This window comes from Mugil cephalus, chromosome 7, assembly GCF_022458985.1.
Source record: "Mugil cephalus isolate CIBA_MC_2020 chromosome 7, CIBA_Mcephalus_1.1, whole genome shotgun sequence".
NCBI lineage: Eukaryota > Metazoa > Chordata > Actinopteri > Mugiliformes > Mugilidae > Mugil > Mugil cephalus.
The window spans coordinates 23782660-23802947 of record NC_061776.1 but is presented as its reverse complement, the minus strand read 5'-3'; positions in this window follow the sequence as shown (position 1 = coordinate 23802947).

Genomic DNA, 20288 nt, shown 5'->3' with positions numbered 1-20288 from the left:
GGGAGGTATCTTATTCTCTTCACATAAGCTGTGTTGTAAACCTTAAAAGTAAAATCTGAAATACATTTTTGACAGTCACATGCTGCTGCATGCACAGAGGTTATTTAGTGAAATGCATCAACATGAGCTTTGACGGACAATATAAAATAAAGGAATAATCAAAAATAATTTAGAATAATTACCATTACTCTTGCCCATAGATTATGCTTTGTGTGTGTATGTTGACACAATTGCATTCATATACACACAACAGCCTCATAAACACAGATAACAAATGAATAAATGTGAGCCCAGTTCACATTTATTTTATCAATGGGATTTAATGACCGTATTATTCTGTTCGTCTCATGGCACTATTCATGTGTATCATCGTGGAGTTTTTGAGCATGCAGTGTCCCCAGTGATCATCAAGTGTTCCCATCCATCACATATATTTGCGACGGAGTGAAGCACTCGGGTACAAAACTCTCAGGAAAATTACAGTCTGAAATTTGAATGGATTTTTGTCCCGCTTGTTTTCATGCACACGGCAGCTGGACACACGCTTTGTTTCGACAATTGTTCTGTGAAGGACGAGAGGTGCAATTATAGAGCGAGACAGCAGCTATCCGACTGTCTCACGAAACAAGGGATTTTATGAGAGAATCCTTGTGATTGTTCTCACAAGGTGTTTATTGACATTTAAATATTTCTACAAAATAAGCTGGGCTATGATAGGTTATCAAACTTTCCTGCCTAACCTCCCCTTCCATTGTCAGTGGTTAAAAAATAAGCTTTCCAAAAGTTGAGTTTGGCACGATTTCAGCAGTGAAATGGTTCAACTCGATACTTCCTAAAATCTTCCAGGGAGGTAAAGTGTAAAAAAGTACATGTAAAAGGAATGTTGGAAACGTATTCAGATTCCTTATCACATCTTATGGTTTGTCTTCCAGGCAGTTAGTGAAACATTCACAGAATTAAATCAATTGATTCCTGTTCATGAGATGAAAGGACATAGGTGATCGGGCTGGGTTTTTTTTTTTTTACTTACCATTACTTCCTTTCTCTGCTTAGCCTGGTTTATGTGACAATAACACATCGCAATTGTGTGCCCTAGGCCACCAATGAAATCATGAAATTTTGTGACTATTTGACAAACAGAGAGTTTGTTGTCACATACGCAGTATGAAAACATGTTTCCTTGTACAATGGAATTCTTCATTGGCGCATAATTCACCTGTGCATTTAGCCTAGATCTATAATACAGTAAATGCGTATGCCAGTGAAATTAAGATAGGTTTCTCATATGAAATTTTACTTTACATCAAGTATTGGTAATGTTTTGTTGTTGGGTCTGTTGTAGCAGGAAGGTTCGGACAAGTTTTCAGCCACTTCTACAAAAAGGGTAAAAAAAATGATCTTCACTCAGCAGACGCATGTCAGTTGAGTTGAGTCAGCTGACGAAATGAGTTCGTTAAAAAGGCATCAGCTCATTTAGTCAGCTGACTCAGACTGAGTAGTTTGTCTGCAGCACAACTGTGAGGAATGTTGAGCTTAATTTGGGAGATGGTCAAAAGAGGTTGTTTGTGTATTTACTTATCATACACCCGGGATGTTCTTTAGACAGTGAGTCAGATGTCCTCAGATATAAACCCCCTGCGTCACCCTTCACTGTTAAAAATGTCATGTGCCATCAAGGACTGCTCACGCAAAAATTCGTATCAGCGAAGTGATCATTGCAGTTTAATGAAGTAGGAGGAACAAGCCAGGAGTAAAATTAAACTCCTGAGGCGACATTTAGGTTTTAGTCCTGTAAATTCAATTGAACTGTGTTTAGAAGGGGTCAGTTGTAATCCAAATTGTCTTCAGATGCTTCAGACATAATTGTCTCCCCTTTAAAAGGAAGAAATATTGAGCAGAAAGCAGCTCATATGCACCAAGTTGCTGCTTGAGTTCGGCCGTGTGGAGACACAGAACAAGAAGGAAATGAAAAAAAGAGGAGAGGAGGAAAAGAAAGAGGTAGAAACAAGCAGATACATTCATATATGAATCTGGATGAAGCATACAAGCAGCAGAGAAACATGATACAAACAAGAGTGCATGACACTAGGTGATACATGGTACAAGGGGAAAGTAAGTGTTAAATAATCAAAATAAAAATCTCAGTTGGTATACAGTGTGTTAATAAAGGTGACTTAAAACAATGGCTTAAAACAATGTGGTAGCCCGCTAAGTTATTCATTGACTAGGCTATAAAAATTAACTTCTGGATGAGTCAGTCATTGTTGAAGATCATATGACATTAGAAGCATATTATTAACATCAGAATGGGCTTCTTAAACAGTGAACAGTTGAACAGTGCTGCACAACAGGTTATTATGCAAACAACTACAGTCATACTGGCACGCTGTCATGGGAATTTAACACATACACGCTCACAAGCTGTATGTGACAGACTGCTGTTCAAAACCATTTCTTTTCACTGTCTAGTACAGGTAAGGCCTCAGCAGTTAATAAACAGATAAACATTGTAAAGTGACTGCATGACACGTGAAGTTCAGCAATGTTTGATGAAATATGAAACTGTATGAAACTTACATTACAGTATGAACTTAAGTCGTGGACTGAGCAGCAATCCCTCATTTCAGTGGAAATATTTTCAAACTATATCAATAAACGTACATCTTAGACTGACAAATGAGTATAATTGTGGAAGTACGCAGATATAACAAAAACATATTTGCACAAAATGTATGGGAAGTAAGGGAGCCTTATTTCATTGTTGAACATTTTGAATAGTTTGGTAAGAGGTGAGAGCAATAATTGAAAAGTTTATTTTCCAAACAAATCACACTAACCCTGAACTATTAATGTTGAGTCTGCATCCAGAAAAACAAAAGTGAAAGAACGTCCATGGATCTCAGTTTGCTTAATGCCAAAAAATGCATTGCACTAGTATGAAAAAAGACTCATAGATCAGACATGACACAGTGGTTGAGACAGATGTTAATGAACCTTCCTCTTGAAAAAATAATATACATACTGAAATCGAAGTTTTTGAAAAACTTTGGTGAGCTTTCATTGACTGTGTTAAGAATTTACACATATTGCCTGTAGGAGAAGGTGAATGATGGGTGCAGACCATGTGGTTGATTTCCTTTTTTTTGTGTCAAGATAATTTTTAATCTCAGACATTTCATACTTTACTGTAATGTAAATAACATATTCTTTTTTTTAAATATTACCTAGTCCAAACAGAGGACCATTGTTAAATGTTTTACTTTTGTTTCTTATTGTTTGTATTTCCTCTTAAAAAAATTCAATAAAGACATTATGGGGAAAAAATGGTCTAGGTTGTGTGTTTGTATGTGTGTGTGAGACAGAGAAAGACAAAGAAAGAATGTGTGTGCACACTCTCTAGGACTTCCAGGGAAGTGACCAGACCACTTCAGAGGTTTAGAATTCCTCCACTTCCGATAGGCTAAACATCCAAAGCCGTCTTCTTTGATTCCGAGGCTTAGCCCTGAGAATGCAGTACAGACAGTGATGATACTAAGAGAGAGAACACTGCATGAAGCACGAGAAGCAAGGGAGGGTCAAACAAAGGCAACTAGAGAGGCAGAAGAAGAAAGATCATTGTGGTGAGAGAGAAAGCTGAAGAAGGGAGGGGGAATTAAGGAAGTGAGGGGTTACTATGCGGGGCTTTGGTTACGTTGGCAAAGAATACAAAGTGTCAAGAGAAAAGAGGATGGAGAGGTCACGCCATCCAAAGAGCTGTATTTTACTGTCACGGGGTGACAGGTGAAAGAGCCCAGGAGTTAAGAAAGGGTGTAACACAGATAAAGGATAACATGTCACTGAGGGGGTATATTCTCAAAAACAATGTAAGGTCAATACCTTTGCTCAAAGAACAACTTCTCCAAACAGTATGTTTTATTTTTTTTCTATTTTATTTATTTATTTTTTTTACATTTGCCAGATATTCCAGTGCTTTCCATTGTGCTTAAAGAGTTTCCAGGAGAGAAATCATGATATGGTAATATTCAAAAATTGGGGTGTGGAGTGACACATTTACCGGCACTGTCGCTGATGGTTATTACTGCGAATTGGGGCATGGGTGAAAATACTGCAGATCTTATTCACTGATCACACAAGACCTGGAGGCAATGTTACCAGCTTGTGACAATTGTTCAGGATGGGCTGACTGAACCTGGGTCAAAGAGAGTGGTGAATTTTTAGGAAGTGGGTTTACAGTGGGGTTTGGTCCGTTGCTTGTTGCACCTGCAATGTACAAAGCTTTCCCTGAGTGAATGAATTATAAATATAGCAAACAAAACCTGCTGAAGATTAGCTGGAGTGCTGCCTTGCTGCGTGATGACTCACCGCTTGCGTGAGAGCTTAATTTAGATGGAACAGCAACCTTCGCATGCAGCCAGCTTATCCTCGTCATCTCAGCAGTTCCGTGAAGATTGCATTGCTGTTCTCATTAAACTGTGGCCACACCTTCACAGACTTTTCCAACTTTTAAGATCTTACCTTTTCATGTTCGAAGGCCAAAATCACGAGATCAAAAGAAACTGCTACAGGTTGTAGATGACACCATGAAAGGGAATGAGGAGTGTAAAAGGTAGCTGGACTATGTGAGGTGTCCTGTAACTAATTGTTCCTGTCCTCGAGGCGCTCAAGGTGTTGAGAGGGCACAGGTCAAGGCTATCTGTCAAGCTTGGGTGAAACTCATTCACTTGTCTCGAGTCTCAGTAAGCCAGTAAGCTACATTCTGATACTGTTTAGCTGTAGCATTGCACCATCTTTCATACAACTGCGGCGATTCATTTATACGAACATTTTTAGGCGCTTGCTCACATACAGAGGCCATGGATAAAGCTAGTTTACTGCATTGGATCTTTCATTTTGGCAAAGTTATTTTAACTCGGAAACATCAATTTAATACAGTTGAAAACAAACTGTACAGTTCACCACAGTCAATATTTCATTCCTTTGAGCTTGATATGCTTATGCTTTTGGGAGGACCAGTCACTGAAAAACAAAGGATCGTTCGTCATTCTTTAGACTCTTGTGTGAAAGTCATTCTGACGTGGTTTTACTTTTCATGTCCAAAGGCAACTGCTCGTGTTAATATTCACATTACAATTCGGTCAATTATACAACTGTTAACCGATAACTGACAGTGGGTGTGTTAAAGCAGAGGACTGCTGAAAGGATATTTTTTCTACTATATTAACCATATTGTTTGACTAGCTGTCATGGTTATTGACTGTCCATGTGCATCTGGATATAGTCCAGTTGGCTGACTCAGCCCTTTGGGCAATGTCAACATGGTTGCAAATCATTCCAACCCAGAAGGATTGTTCTGACAGACTCACCTGTTAAGACAGTATTTTCAGAAAGGCAGACTGCAATGCAACCTAAAACAGTTTTTTTTTCTGGGGGGGGGGGTAATTTGATCTGATGTGCTTTGGTCATATGTAACCTGTGTTTTTGTACTGATCACTGACAGGCTGCACTGCTACATTGCTTCAACCATTCTCTGATTTTAATGCTGCGAAAAACACACACACACACACACACACACACACACACACACACTCAGACACAATATGTTTCTTGGAAACAGTCCAAATTCAGCTAATCTCATTTTACCAAATCTGACAAATTTACAAAACAAAAGCAGTGATATAAGCAGGCTGCTGTTATGCTGCATGTGTGCGCACCTGTCCATGATAACATGTGTGTTGCAGGAGTGTGTCGGGTTTCCAGTGTGCATGAGCTCCAGTAGGAAATCAGTGAGTGCCATCTGCCTCTGGAGGGCCTGAGGTCTAAAACCAGAGAAAGGTTCCAGCCACAACAGTTAGCGGTTGTGCCTCTGGGGAGGATTAGGGGAGTTGCACCTGCCCAAGGCACATGCCACATCTGTGGTATCAGATGCAGCGTGTCTTCAGATTTACCTATCACTTTCTGTATTTGCCTAGCTAGCTTTCACTTGAGTTAGAATGATTAAACGGCAAAGAAATATGAAACAAATTTGACTCCCTGGGGAGCCCCCATCAAAGAGAAACATGTTTGGTATTTAGGATTTAATGTGTGGTTGATTACATCAACGCTGTTACATCAGAAAAGAAGTATGCAATGAAAAGGATAAGCTGATGGTGTTGTCAGGCAGTAATTAACATTCTATCCCTTGAGACCAACGTTAGCGAACGTATTGCTGTTGAAAGCTATTAAACCTGAAGTTAAAATCTCACCTACAGAAGAATTCCCAGCCAGATTCTCTGACCCACTCATTTTTATAAGCCCCCTTTTTCCTCACTGCTAAGTACAGCTTCTTCTTTTGGTCTGATTGGTGGTGGCTGGCAAACCAGCTTGCAATCTTCTTGCAGTCTTCCCCCATTTGGCACAAAGATCTAAATCATATAGCGTAGTGTGAAGTGCACACTTTTTTCTAGAGATGAGACAGAAGAAGATTTGTGAAATGGTAAATGGTCTTTCATAGTCACATACACATCTACCCACTTGCCAAGCACTGGGTGCAGCTTAGTATCTTACTCGAGACACATGTGGTTCATACACATGTTCATGAGCTCGAACCAGTACCAGTAGCGTGTGATGCAAAGCTTTATGCCCAGTCTATCATTTTTCACACAGTATATGTGCATGCTAACCGTGTTATGGATTCTATTATTTTCTTGTTTCTCTGCTTACATTAAATCTCTGTGAAAGAGCCCATCCCAGCATGCACTGAGTAAGAGGGAGGAGTAAGAGAGAAAACACGCTAGAATAGGCCACCAATTAAAAGCTTAATGTATCAACTCCCTCTGCGATGCGACATTGCTCACCACTGAGTCATGCTGCTGTCTCTATTGTAAAGCAAGACATATCTAAATCAATAAGCTTCTGCTTATACTTTTGCTTTCTGTAGTAGTTTCGAGATGAGGATGTCATTTTGATTTCTTTTATAAGGACATGAAACAAACAAAATACAATCATGTGCCTTTTGCAGAGCAAGTTCTGACTTAAACTGAAATAAATTTACATATCTGAGAACCCTAGTAATGTTAGGTGCATGGATATCTCACAAATGCTTCTTAATCAGGCGATGGAATCTTTCATTCAGGAGATCTTTGAGCCTGAGACATTTTGCAGGTGCACATAAAAGCATGTGAGGTTACTTAGACCCTTGGCAGCTGCTGTGTTTGTGCACGGTACACCCTAATATGTTTATGCAGCGCTTATGAACATCGTGATCCGCTGTGCTCCATCACTACTAATGATGTAATTGACTGTCGGTTTTTCTCTTCATGTGGTTGCAGCGAGCGATCCTATCAGCAAACCACCGGCGCCATTTCTGGACCCAACCAATAGAATGGATGAAAGAAAAATTGAAAGAAATAACAGTACCAACTGCCAGTCTGCTTTCTGGCCAAATGTGTGGTCTGTTTGCGAACACAAGCGTGTGGGTGTGTGACAGAGATGCAGTGCAATGCTTTAAAGTTCAGATAGTACAGATCACAGATTAGAGTCATAGATGCATGAAGACAAAATCTGCAAACACCTTAAGAATGTATCAAGATTTAATTGCCTTGTGTGTCTGAGCAGGACTTTTAGTGCATCTCCGTGGATTTGTTCTTGGCAGCCTCAACTACTGTGATGCCTTTTTTTCTGGATATTCAAATTTAAAAAAATTGCAACAGTTGCTCTAAGAAATGAAAAACTTTTGGCTTTATCTCAACAGTGACACAACACAAATGATGAAGTGCAATTCCCTGCGTTTGTCTTTTTATATTCTCACTCTTTATGTTGCCCTTTAAGTCTTGTTTTATGTCTTATATAAAACGCTTTGTATTGCCATCTTGGTTAAAGTGGCTTATCCAAGACTATTACACTGTCAGAAAATCACACCTGAGATTGAATTTTTTGGACTAGACCAGTTAATAATGATGCAATGTGATTCATTAATTCCAAAAATGAACCCTATCGCTCCCAGCTGAATGTAGTTAAAAGTAAATAGGAAAAGGCATGTGCTATACCATAAGTTAATTTGTAAAACCAAATAGCAAAGACAGTGACACTTGTTAATGGGACAGCTGATACATAAATTTTCAAAGTTTGGTAAAACCTTCATCCTGTGGTTTAAGCTTTCTAGGTTTAGACTTTGTAACAACTGTTTTTCTGCCATAAACAGTGTCACAAGCACAGAAAGTTTCCTAATATAGGTCTTAAAAGGTTTTGTTAGCAAACAGGTTGGCAACGCTTCATAGCGCTTATGTGTTTCTCATATTGTAAGTGGGTCTTGTGTGCCGTTTGAGGTTAATGTAATGATGCCAAAGCTCTGATAAATGATGTGTAACTCTAGGATCAGTGTTCCAGCTCATGTCTTGTGATGAGGATGTTGTTAGAGGACACGATGTGCTTGCTTGAACATCAGCAAACTGTTAAAGTCAGGATGCCAAAAAGTCAAAGCCAACATTAAGAGCAAACTTCGGAGGGTATTAAAAGATTTGCACTATCATCATCTATAGAAGAGAACACTTATATAACAACATTTCATTAGACTTATTGCTATGCAGCTACGCCTAGGAGCGCACCGCAGTACCGCATAATCACACAGAGACATTCTGAACTGTTGATTCTCTGTTGTGGCAAGTACACGTGTAGCCAAAACAATTAGACTTGTCAAAGCATATACTGTATTATACAATCACTCTGCAGTTTCCATTAATGTGACAGATATCATCTACAAACAAGTAAGGCATATAATGTCACCTGGTTGGGCTAAGTGACTTGGCAAGAAACCAAACCTGGGTCAAATAAGGCTGTGTGAGAATCAGATAGAAAGTTGTGCATTGCTTTTTCTCAAGGAGCATGTTTTATCATTTATAGAAGACCTACAAGCTTTCATTAATACTGTCATAGACAGGGGTACTGCATGAGACTTAAAGATGTCAAACTGAAATAAAAAATGCAACAAAGAAATATGGACTGACAAGAATCTGAGAGTTTTTGTACGATGTGAGACGAAGACTGAAGTCAAGGGAGCGATAATTTAAATATGAAATTAATGATTGTTGCTGTAGTGCTTCCTCTGGGGGGTTCAGGCTCTGGGTTCTGTAAAACTCCTATAGACAGTTTTGTTGTTTGTTGTTATTAAACCATTGAAATAATACTGTGAATATTGAAATAAATTAAAGTCTAGTCTTGACAACTACTTTGAACTCCTTCTCAGTAATGTACCATCACCTATTGTGCAATCCTTGCATATTATACAGATCTCCTCACATTTTAGTCTTGCATTCCAATGCCACCTGTGGTCTACATGTTTCCTCCCAGCTCCTATGCAGGTTAAAGTATGCAAGAAAGACAAATTCATCAACTGTGCATGAAAAATTAGACGAATAAAAACATACATAAATGCAGAAGTGGATAATAAAACATCACAGAAGGCCATTCATCTACCATGGAAGACTAGGACTGGGCCAAATCAATAATTAAATAAACATGACATTAAATTTAATGCCCATGATAGCTGAAGCAGAAAGCAGAAATACATAAGGTAGTGTAAAAAATGTGGAGAAAATGCAAAGAAATACACAAACAAAAAATTAAGAGTGGACAATTAAGTAAATAAGAAGGAACAAAGTGATTGGTACACTGTATGTCATATATTTTATGAATAAAATTGGGTGTTTCATTAAGTAGAAAGAAATAGAAAAAATCTGGTCACGTCAATTTAAAAAAATTGCATGCATGTCATTGTAAGGGATGTAAAGAACTACAAGAAGGTTGGAGTCATGGCTAAGGACAGACCTTCATCCTGACACACCAAAACCACAAAAGGCATGCAACATAACTTGACGTATGCACTGTTGGGTGACGCAAGGCTGCAACGACCTGCATTCTTTCTGAGCTATTATCCCAGCCATCACTCTGTCACCAAAAAACACATTTAAAAAATAAAAAAGAAAAAACCCTCATTCTTGCTCAAAAGAAGGCCTGTGGGCCTTGATGCATATGTGGAACTCATCTCAGAAAGATAACGATCACATTTTCCTTTCAAAGCTTGTGATACCTTATCACAGTATTTCAAAGGAAAACTCTGTGGAAAAAACAACAAGTTTATACAATTTCCTACTCAAAAGGCAGCTAGTTGTGGCAACCCAATAACTTTTGGAAATAAACAGGAAGATAAAAGAAAAACATGTGAAAAAAACATATGAAAATAGAGGATACATAACTAAACAAAAAAAGATTAAACAGTATTGAACTTCAATAGCCCACATGTCCAAATGAACACAGAGGCACATTTTTGAAGTAGTCTGAAGACTCTGAATGTCTCAAGTAATCTGTAGTGGACAGGCCAGTCAGAATATAGAGCTAGGTGAGATAGCGCCTTCTCTCTAACGGAAATGCAAGAGGCCAGAGGTTGATAAGAGTTGTGAAGAACTGTCCACCCCCCTGTGTGCACTACATACATGGACTGATAACACAGATCACAATGCAGGTTTCTTGGAAAACATGACAGGACTTTGTGTTCTGATAAGAAGAAACCTTCTCACCTACAGAGTGCTTGCAAATCATTGCTTCCAAGTATTTTATTAAGAATTATTTGCCATAGTTTACGTTGGAACGTACTCAATGATGCTGAAAAGAGAGCATCATCATAGAGAAAACCACAACCACATGCAGCAGAAGAAAAGGAGAGAGAAGAAGTGAATTTCTCCTCTGATGTTTGGATATATTGACAGAAGATTATCAGTCATCATTTGCAAAAGCAGGCGAAGATGTATGAAATAAATCAGTCAGTTTATTCACCTGACAGGCATTACATCGGCAGAAGAGCATATATTTGATTAATGTTGTCCAAGATAAGACTTAAAACTGTAAGAGCAGTCTGCAGTGGAGGACAGAACAGACACAAATTAAATGCCTCAAGAGCGGTGTTAGCAAGGTGGTCATAATGTTATGCCTGATCGGTGTAAGTGGGAATCGAACTTTAGAAAGATGCTGAGCGACAGCAAGATGCTATCAGACACAAGTTCTCCTCTACTATGGATATCTGAAAAGCATACCAAATACACATAACAACAAAATACTGAGAACAGAAGGCAAGGGGGGGGGGGGGGGGGTGACAGAGAGAAAAGTAATAGAGACATGGAACATAGGAACCATGGAGTTACCAACAACCACTGACTAAAAGTAGCTTTGTTGTTATTTTAGCCATTGGTGCTACATAGCTAGCAGCAGTGAAATGAAACAACAGTCCTCTATCTAGAACCATCTAGCTAGAACAACGCAAATCTACCGGAGACACACACCCTCGGACAGAGCAGAACAAAACTAAATGTACTAAAACAGGACAGTGATTGATGAGGAATGCTTAAATAGATCATAATTAAGTCATTTATTGTGACTAATATTGTGAGATTGCTCTTTGATTGAGTGAAAGATGAGATGAGAAGAGACAGAAAGCCTCGAATGAACCCAGAGTCTGAAGACATTTTATCAGCATTTGCATAAATCATTCATTTGGCGTGTTCAAAGATCCACAAGAAATGTGCTATCATAAAAAAAGAGGTGGAAATGTTATCAATTGTTGTCTTTATGTGTGTTTGTGGGAGGACTGTGCAGGTATGTGATAGCAGTGTGTAGCTTGGCTCTTTGCACAGGTTTGTTTTTGGTGCTGTGCTTGTTGAAACAAAGCTTCAAGACGGACTTGGTCAAACAACAGTTATCCCAAGTGGACCCCATTAGCTCTTGAAATGTGACAGGAGAGCAGGGGTGAGTAATTTGGGAAAGCCAGTGAGCACATATGATGATAAATTAGTGGGGGGAGAGAAAACTTGTCAGCCTGATTTGAAAAGCCAAAAGATGAATGTATGCAAGCTAAGCCTTGAGCAAAACATCTAAAGACCACCTCAGGGTTCTCAGAGAAGTTTACACAAGCAGAGGGGTATTAGCCTGTCAATGCTGTACTGTGTAGAAAATTACACCAATTGCCACATATAATGACAAATTGGGACTAACGTGCTATCGTCTCTGAGAAAAACAAACGGACAGATGAATGAGGCCACCTATAGATGAACACAAAGAAAAGCTACTCGGTTTTATCTAGATGACTGCTGTTTGCGTTTTCCACTTCCTCAAGACACACATAAGATACAAGGTGTATCATCATAAGCAGGATGGTTTAGACGTGAAATCCACTAGTGATCCTGTATGAATTTGGTTGCAATAGTATTTGAATATAGGAGCATTCCAGTAACTAATATTTGATATATGATTTGTGCATATGGTTGCGTGTGGGTCCATGTGTCTTTGGAGGAGGCCCTGTGGCTGCTGGAGTCTTTAATCTCATAATGGCTGCAGTAACAGCACCCACAGCTTTGTGACAGTGATTTCAAAGGCCTGGCAGTTTCAATACCCGCTGACAGCACAACACACAGACTAGAGAATAGATTATGGAATGCCTTACCTCAGCAGAAAAAATAAATAAAAGGAGGGAAATGGGATCATAAACTAACTGACAGACTTCCTTATGAATATGGGCTTGGCATGGCAGTTAAATGTTGACTAAATTGGGATGAGTCTGAGGAATGCATAGTAAATTGAAAATAAGAGCGCTTCACTGCTTCTGTAATGCATGTACTTAAATGTTGTATCTATTAAAGGGATACACCACCCCTATGTGAAATGTAGTCACTCACTGTATTCCTCAGCGAGTGAGGAATACAGTGAGTGAGTTAGATAAGTAAGAAAAAGCGTTTTTAAATCAATCCGGGCATTGTCCCAACCAGCAGTGCAGCTGTTAGCTTAAGCAAAATGTCAATATAACTAACACAAAGGGATTGCCTAGGGCGGATAAGACTTGGGACTATATTCTGCGAAAGCACCTGCAAAGCACAACTGCTCGGCGCAAAGACACCATGCAGCACCTCAAAATCCACAACCTCTGTCAACACACCGGCATGACTGGTTTTCACTGGCTAGTTGGCATCTCTGCATTACAACACCTATGCTGAGCTAAAGCTAACAGCTGCACTGCTGGATTAGGACAATGCCTGGACCGATTTTTTTTCACTTATCCAACTCTCTCTCTCTCTCTCTCTCTCTCTCTATATATATATATATATATATATATATACTGTATGTGTGTGTGTGTGTGTGTGTGTGTGTGTGTGTGTGTGTGTGTGTGTAGCTTAAAGGGATATGCCACCTTTATGCCAAATTGAGTCACTCATCGTATTCCACACACACACACACACACACACATATATATATATATACGTGTGTGTGTGTGTCTTTTTACTCAGATTTTAGTCTGGACAATATTCAATTGTTTTGCAACAACAGGAATATTTCCTTAAGTTTACCCTGATGACATTAGGGGTACAGACTAGTTGATTAATCAGTTTGTCAACTTCACTGCTGTGCTATGGCACTTTAAGCATCATGCTAACTAGTCACCAGTCATGTGACAATAACAACATGGATGCCTCCAAAAAGACAGGTGAGGAGCCCGGTGGGTCATTGCAGCAAAGCTGCAGTGGTTCATAACGTGTGTGGTAATACCTCACTAAAGATTTAGCCCATTCCAACATGACATGCAGAATATGTAAGTCAGTCCTGAAATATTGTTAAACCTTTAGCTGCAGTACATGGAGAAGGGATCAGTGAAATACCCATCTAACAACCCGCTGTATAGTACTATTAAATGCTATTGGTGGCGCTGGCCTGTTTTTATAAAGGCTACAGACATCTGCAGCTCACAGTATGTATATGTTTTCAGCATATGTATTCAGGTCAGGAGTATACTATAGATTTCATTGTTACTGCTACTTACTACTGTGTTCTATTAATGGCGTTATCAGCAGACTAGTTGGTATGGACTTCAATCACAAGACTTTGAAACATCTGAACTCATGCAAGCCCTATATGACATTGTTTCAAACACTGCATTCAAAGCTAAAGTCAGAGTGCAAAAAAGGCATAACATTACATGAAAGTGATACCTTTTTTAGGTGAGTATAGTAAAGTAGTAACACCACCACACCTCTGCTGCTCCGTACCAAGGTAAACCATTCTTGGAATCAATGGAGTTCATGTCCCACTTGGCTCGAAGTCTCGCAGTCACAGAAGAACTGATTGTCCATCTTGTACCTTGGCGCAGTCACTGTGAGTGATTATGCCTCGCAGAGGAATTCTTTCAGTCAAACTTCAAGCAATAATAACCGTGTTTTATTGGCATGGTTGCACAAATAAATCTCAGATCCTCAAATGATGGTGCCAGATTCTTCTTTCATAATGTTTTTCATGAGTACAAAAAAAAGTGAGGTTAACACAAAGCTTTCCAAGAGCAATTAAGAGACAAAGGATAAAAGAAAAAAGGTGATTGCACCAAAATAAAGATTTCTTCTTCTTGTTATTATTTAGATTCAGTGTAAAGTGTGTGCAAGTAAAGTGTGATATTAAAAGGATATAATGTTTTCCTTTTTTTGCTTTGCTTTGCTTTTGTTTTTTTTATGACTTCCTCCACACGCCACTTAGGAAGAATGTGGATACTCTGCCAGAAGTTGCCATGAAATCAGGTGTGATCTGACGTCAGATGACACCTAAAACCATGCCTATGTTGGTATTTTTCCAGTGTATGTACCTGTGGCTATGCCTGAACCTGTTTACACAAATGAATGTTCTTTGTAATGAAAATAAAAAATCAGTCATCAAATGAAGCTCTGATTTCTCTTCCAATTTCCAATTAAATCTTCCTGAAAACAGTGTTCTCTTTTCAAAAAGAGAACCACCTCACTGCCTGAATTCAAAAAATTTCACCCTGCTTTATTCAGAAAATGCACTCCTCACCCCTACTCCACTAATGAAGAGTGTCCCAGCCGTCACTCATCCCGCTCGGCTCCCCTTTGTCTCTGCGGAGGGTGGGGGTTGGAGAACGTAATTGGCCGGGCCTGCTCAGGTGAAAGCAGACTTCTTGTCTGGGGACACAAAACCGTCTCTCTGTGTGTGTCTGCATGGCCGCAAGGTCAAAAGGACATGCCGTATTTGGAAACACACACACACACAAGCGCGCACACACACACACACACACACACACACACACACACATAGTGAGTCCTCTTCATTCATCCTCCAGTCCCCAACAATCAGTGCAGCTACCTGGGAAAGGTAATTATTTACTCTCATGTCTGTCTTCTGGCTTTCAGAAAGCCCAGCTGCCAGGTCTGAGGGAAAACAGACACAGTGGCGAGTTTGTACCTCGCTTTCATTTCCATTCTAGATTCTTTTCACTTCTGGTCCAGATAAGATGCGTGCTATCCCTCAGACTGTTCTTCTACCGGCTCTGTTTACCTTATTCTTCTTCTGCGACTGGCTTTCTTGGATGTTTTTGTTCCAGGGTCACACACCAACGCAGCAGTTGTGGAGCATGTGCACACATGTTATCCTGTTGTAGTCTGATTAAGGTATGTACATGGAGGAGAAAAACAGATTCTAATCGTATTATCTGGGTGTCTTAATCTGACAAAGGGAACCCCGATTTTAGTTGGAGTAAAGTGTTTAAATGCACTTAAATTGCCCAGTTAGAGTCCAATTAAGGGAATAATTCATTTTTTGCGTGTGCATCTAAACTGTCAGACTGAACTTGCACAGCTTAATCGAGCTATGCTCAAAATTCGTGACTACAGTCCTTGTCCCAGTTTACATGCAGCAGAGAAAATCGAATAACTGACAGGGACATGTCCTCCTCCTCCTACAGTTCTTTTTTTTTTTCTATGTGCATATAAACATACTGAATGAGCAGCTGTTTTGAGGACTGTATTTGGCATGTGAGAACATGATCTAGAGGGAGGGCCGCTCCAAAGGCACAAATCTTCCCGTTCTTTTACATTTGATTTATATTTTTATGCTAAAATATTAAAAACCTTTAGTCGTGATAATCCTGCAAAACCAAAGTCAATATTGAATCCATTATTTGGGTTATTAAAATACTTCAATAAGAATTGGATTTTAAAATGACCACTTTTGCAGAGTAGCTATGCAGGTATGCTGCAATATTTACTGGTAGGTACCCACTCATGTTTTGGACTTATGCCATCAATGAACTGCCAGGAATTGATATCACATCATTTCTTGTATTCACTTTCTTCATGTGACTGACTCAGACAGAAAATACATGACATGGGGGTGAAACTCTGTCAAGCATGACAATGTGTAAGCAGAATTTGGAGATGAAGATCCAACAATGTGCTGCTGTTTTCCACAACCTAAGCTGGATCTAAACCAAATTAAAAAATGACGTGGGTGACGTCTGTCCCTGCTTGTCTCTGACACTGGGATGTGACACACTGGATTGTCTGAATGTTAGTACTAAGGTAATGTCTACATTTACAGTTTGTACAAAGGCAGAGAAGAGAAGGTGAAACAGAGTGCTATGCAAAAATTTCACAACTGTCTCATTCTTTATCACATTATTTTTTATTAATATTATTATTATTATTATTATTATAGTGCGCTGACTTCTTTTCTTTTCTTAAATACAAAGCGCACATCACTCACCTTCATTGTTAACTATTTGTGTTACGGCTCTTTAGCTTCTGTGAAAAGATTGTGATAATTTAACTTCAGTCCAAACAGTCACCTGGAAAGACAGAGATATGTCAACAGATTGATATAATTTGACCTTGGGGACCTCACAGCACCTTCAGGTGAATCATATCTGTGTTTCCCACCTCATCCACATCTGTTTTTTTACCTTCAGCTGCCAGAGGAAACAACACACACAGACTAGTAATGCTTTTCAGTCAGTTTTACAGTCAGAATAATACACTGGTTATTCCTCTAAGTCTTTACTATATGAAGCTTTCTGGCAGTTTACACCACTAAAATACCACTAAATGTAGGAATGTTAAGCTGTAGGAAAGTTTATTATTATTATCCAACAAATATTTTGGAAATTAAAATATTTCAATCAGAAATGGATTTTAAAATTGACACTTGCAGATCAACACTAAGCTTTCGCAAATAAATGGGTTTGCAGTTGTAATAAATGTATATTCGTAGAAAACTGCCACTTATTTGCTTTCTCACAGATGGTTACATGAGCAGTTCAATCCCGGTTTCACAGTATAAATAGCCAGTCATGTTTCTGTCTAAATGTGAAAAAAGATAAATAAATAAAAAATGTGGGTTACATTCTGTAATATTTGGAGTTTTGCCTTCATCAAACTTGCAGGAATCAAATCACATTGTCTCTTGCATTCACATTTTTCATGTGATAGCCAGTCTGCCACAGAGACATATTTCATTGTACAAGCTTGAAACTGCACAGTGCTACGTGAAATGTCAATTAACATCTGGTCCAAAATGACAAACATTGTGGAGATAGGGTGCACTTCTGGTTTAGCTAATGTCAAGCAACCCTCCAAGATCTCTTTCTTCACAGATTTAAGGTCTGCATGGGTGGCCCCACTGGGAAACTGTCCCCGTGCTGTGAGACCTTGATACTGAATACACAGTGTTACACACAATACATCACTCTTTGGCCTCTCGTTCACCCACGTAGTGCACTGGCTGTCTTTAGCTTCTCCATGGCCCGTGACGCAAAGCAAAGACATGAGGTATTTTGAAAAGCACTACGTCATTTGACATCCATCACAGATATTTGAATTTCTCCTGATTGCTACGGTTACGACTTTCTTAAAGCTGAATGAAACATTGTTAGTGGAATCCTGATGTTGAAATTGTCCATGGACTTGGTTTTCTAGAACATCACGTCCCCCCGTGGCATGCACTCAAGTGTTTGGTGTCTATGCGACACTGAGTTTCTCACAATTTGGCCTGAAAGTAAAACTGGTGGACAAATGGTGGGCTAGCAAGGCAGTCTCTGTAATTTGATATGCTCACATATGGAAATGAACACCATTAAGTGTTAAATAATAACCAAAAATGTCAAGCATCGTATGTTTTCCTTGTGGCCCTGACAAAAGCACAACAATGGGTGTGATATTGCCTAGAGTATCATTGCCAGGTAGGAAGGTATCACAGTTTATCCACTGAAAGAGGAGCTAAGTGGAGCAACCAAAATGAATGAAGAGCTATCAGTTATTGCCCAAGAGCACAAGGATTGCTTCAAAGCAGATCACATAGGTAGATATTATGCTGCAACAGCAACCCTACACCATTTCTGTTCTCTGCACACAGTGTTTCCACACATTGCCTCTTTAGTGGTGCATCTATTGTCAGATAGTTTTTTAAAAAGGCAACCCACTTGTAATTGCATAAGCTGACTATTTATGGCACGGAGTTAGGCAACTAATTGTGGTGTCAGTTCCCAGAGTTTAGGCTTATGTTTCCGGACCTGAACAGAAAGAAAAAAATGTCCAGAGGTCTCCTTTAAATATAGCAGAAATACAGAGAGCCTTTATTTACATATTCACTTTTTAGTGTAAATAAAGGCCATCCTCTCCCAGAGCAACAACAAAAAAAAAGTTTCACAAAGCAAACCAAAAGTTCAAGATTCAAAGAAAGTGAAAGGCAGATGTTCCAGAAATACCTGGTTACTATTGGTACAAATATAAACCAGTTTCGCTAGACTTCTTTGTAGTGCTGGGGGCCTTTTCATATGTTAAAACTGTTAGCTGTATATCAAAGTCAGCAACAGAGCCTGGCTGCCTTGCATTTGCTCTAAACTATTTACACAGCTGCTGGATTTGGAGCACAATTTGATCTAAGCTACTTCTTTATAATTTCAAACCGATGCCTTGGTGTTTTCGACATTATTGCAACATTTTGTGATCATTTATAAAATCTGCATAAAATCTGTTCACAAACACGCATGCACACACACACACGTACATATACAAAGAAAAGAAATCCCAACAGGAGGAACAGGTAAATTGCCCTTGAGGTATTGAGTGAGTTGTTGTAGCAGGCGTTGAGCAGACTCTCAGCTGCTTTCTATGGAGACAGAAAGCTGAAACCAAGACAGAAAGGAGTGAGACCGGTTCCTACCACTACAGATTCATCTCTTGTGTTTCTGTCTAGTGTTAGAACTGCACTGTTAAGTACAACAATAAGAGTGGCTAATGTTAAAAAAAAAAAAGTAAAGGTACGTTAACTCCAGAATAACCGAGCTGATAAGTGGGAAATCTATATATTATCAATGGAAACAGTATAGTAACCTCTGCACTAACCTGCCTTTTGAGTACATTACTACTAATAGTAATGTACTATACTACTAATAGTAATGTACTCACGGGCCATCATTACTATTCAAGCTCCTAATTGGTACTGATCCTGATCACACACACAAGATATGCAAATGAGCCAACAATCTGCTAAAGACAGCTAAGCGTGCAGCACCCTGATCTCATTAGGCTAACAGCTAGCCGCTAATGGCTTCATAAGTGTTGAATGCTACTAAACCGTTTAGCCACCTTTAGCTTGGGTAAACCTTTTAGTGCTCTTGTTGGCTAACAGGACAGTAATCTTTTGTTTGATATAAGTGTTGACTTAATTAGCATATGGGATTATACTGAATCGGACGTGTGACTTAATTTTAATTTGTTGCATTTGGCTACTTGTCTCAGATGCTAAGTAAATTTTAAAAATGTAATTGTCACATGTATGGGTGCAATCATTTGTCCGCAGAGATCAAATAAATTATGTTGGTCCATTGGAAATGATGCAGTTCCCACATCAGTCTACAGCCAAGTAATGCAGTCCAGTAAAACGTCACTCTGGCAGTCAGACTGTTTGAGCCACCAGGCGTCAAACTCTGGCCTCAGGAAGAGCTAAATTAAAGATTAGAGGGCCTCAGGCTCATGTTTTTGCTGTTCTTCTTTCCCATGATTCTCCTTGTTAGCTTGCGTTTGTTCTTATTTCCTTTCCTCCCCTCCTCCTTTTGATATTTTTCTAGAAGGTAACCAGCACGTCTGCACACTGTGGTTGTACTTTATTTTTTCTCTCTCTAATCACTTTGTTGCTTTTTCATGCCATGCATGGCAGCGTATTTATCCAAGATAACAGCTGGGTTTCCCCCCACTTTGTGGGCGATAGAGGATAATTGATGTTAGTGTGTGTGTGTATGCCTGTGTGTGTCCCCGTATTCTGTTAAGTAGATTGTTTCTGGCTGCTCTGAGCAAAGCTACTGTTTGGACAGGAACACAAAAACAATGCCTTTACAGGCGTCTTTATTGGTGTCTCCAAATGTAAGACAGTGATTGTGTTGCACATGTAGCCTGAGCTTGCTAGTGCACATTAGCTGTATAATTCATTGTTCCTGTTGC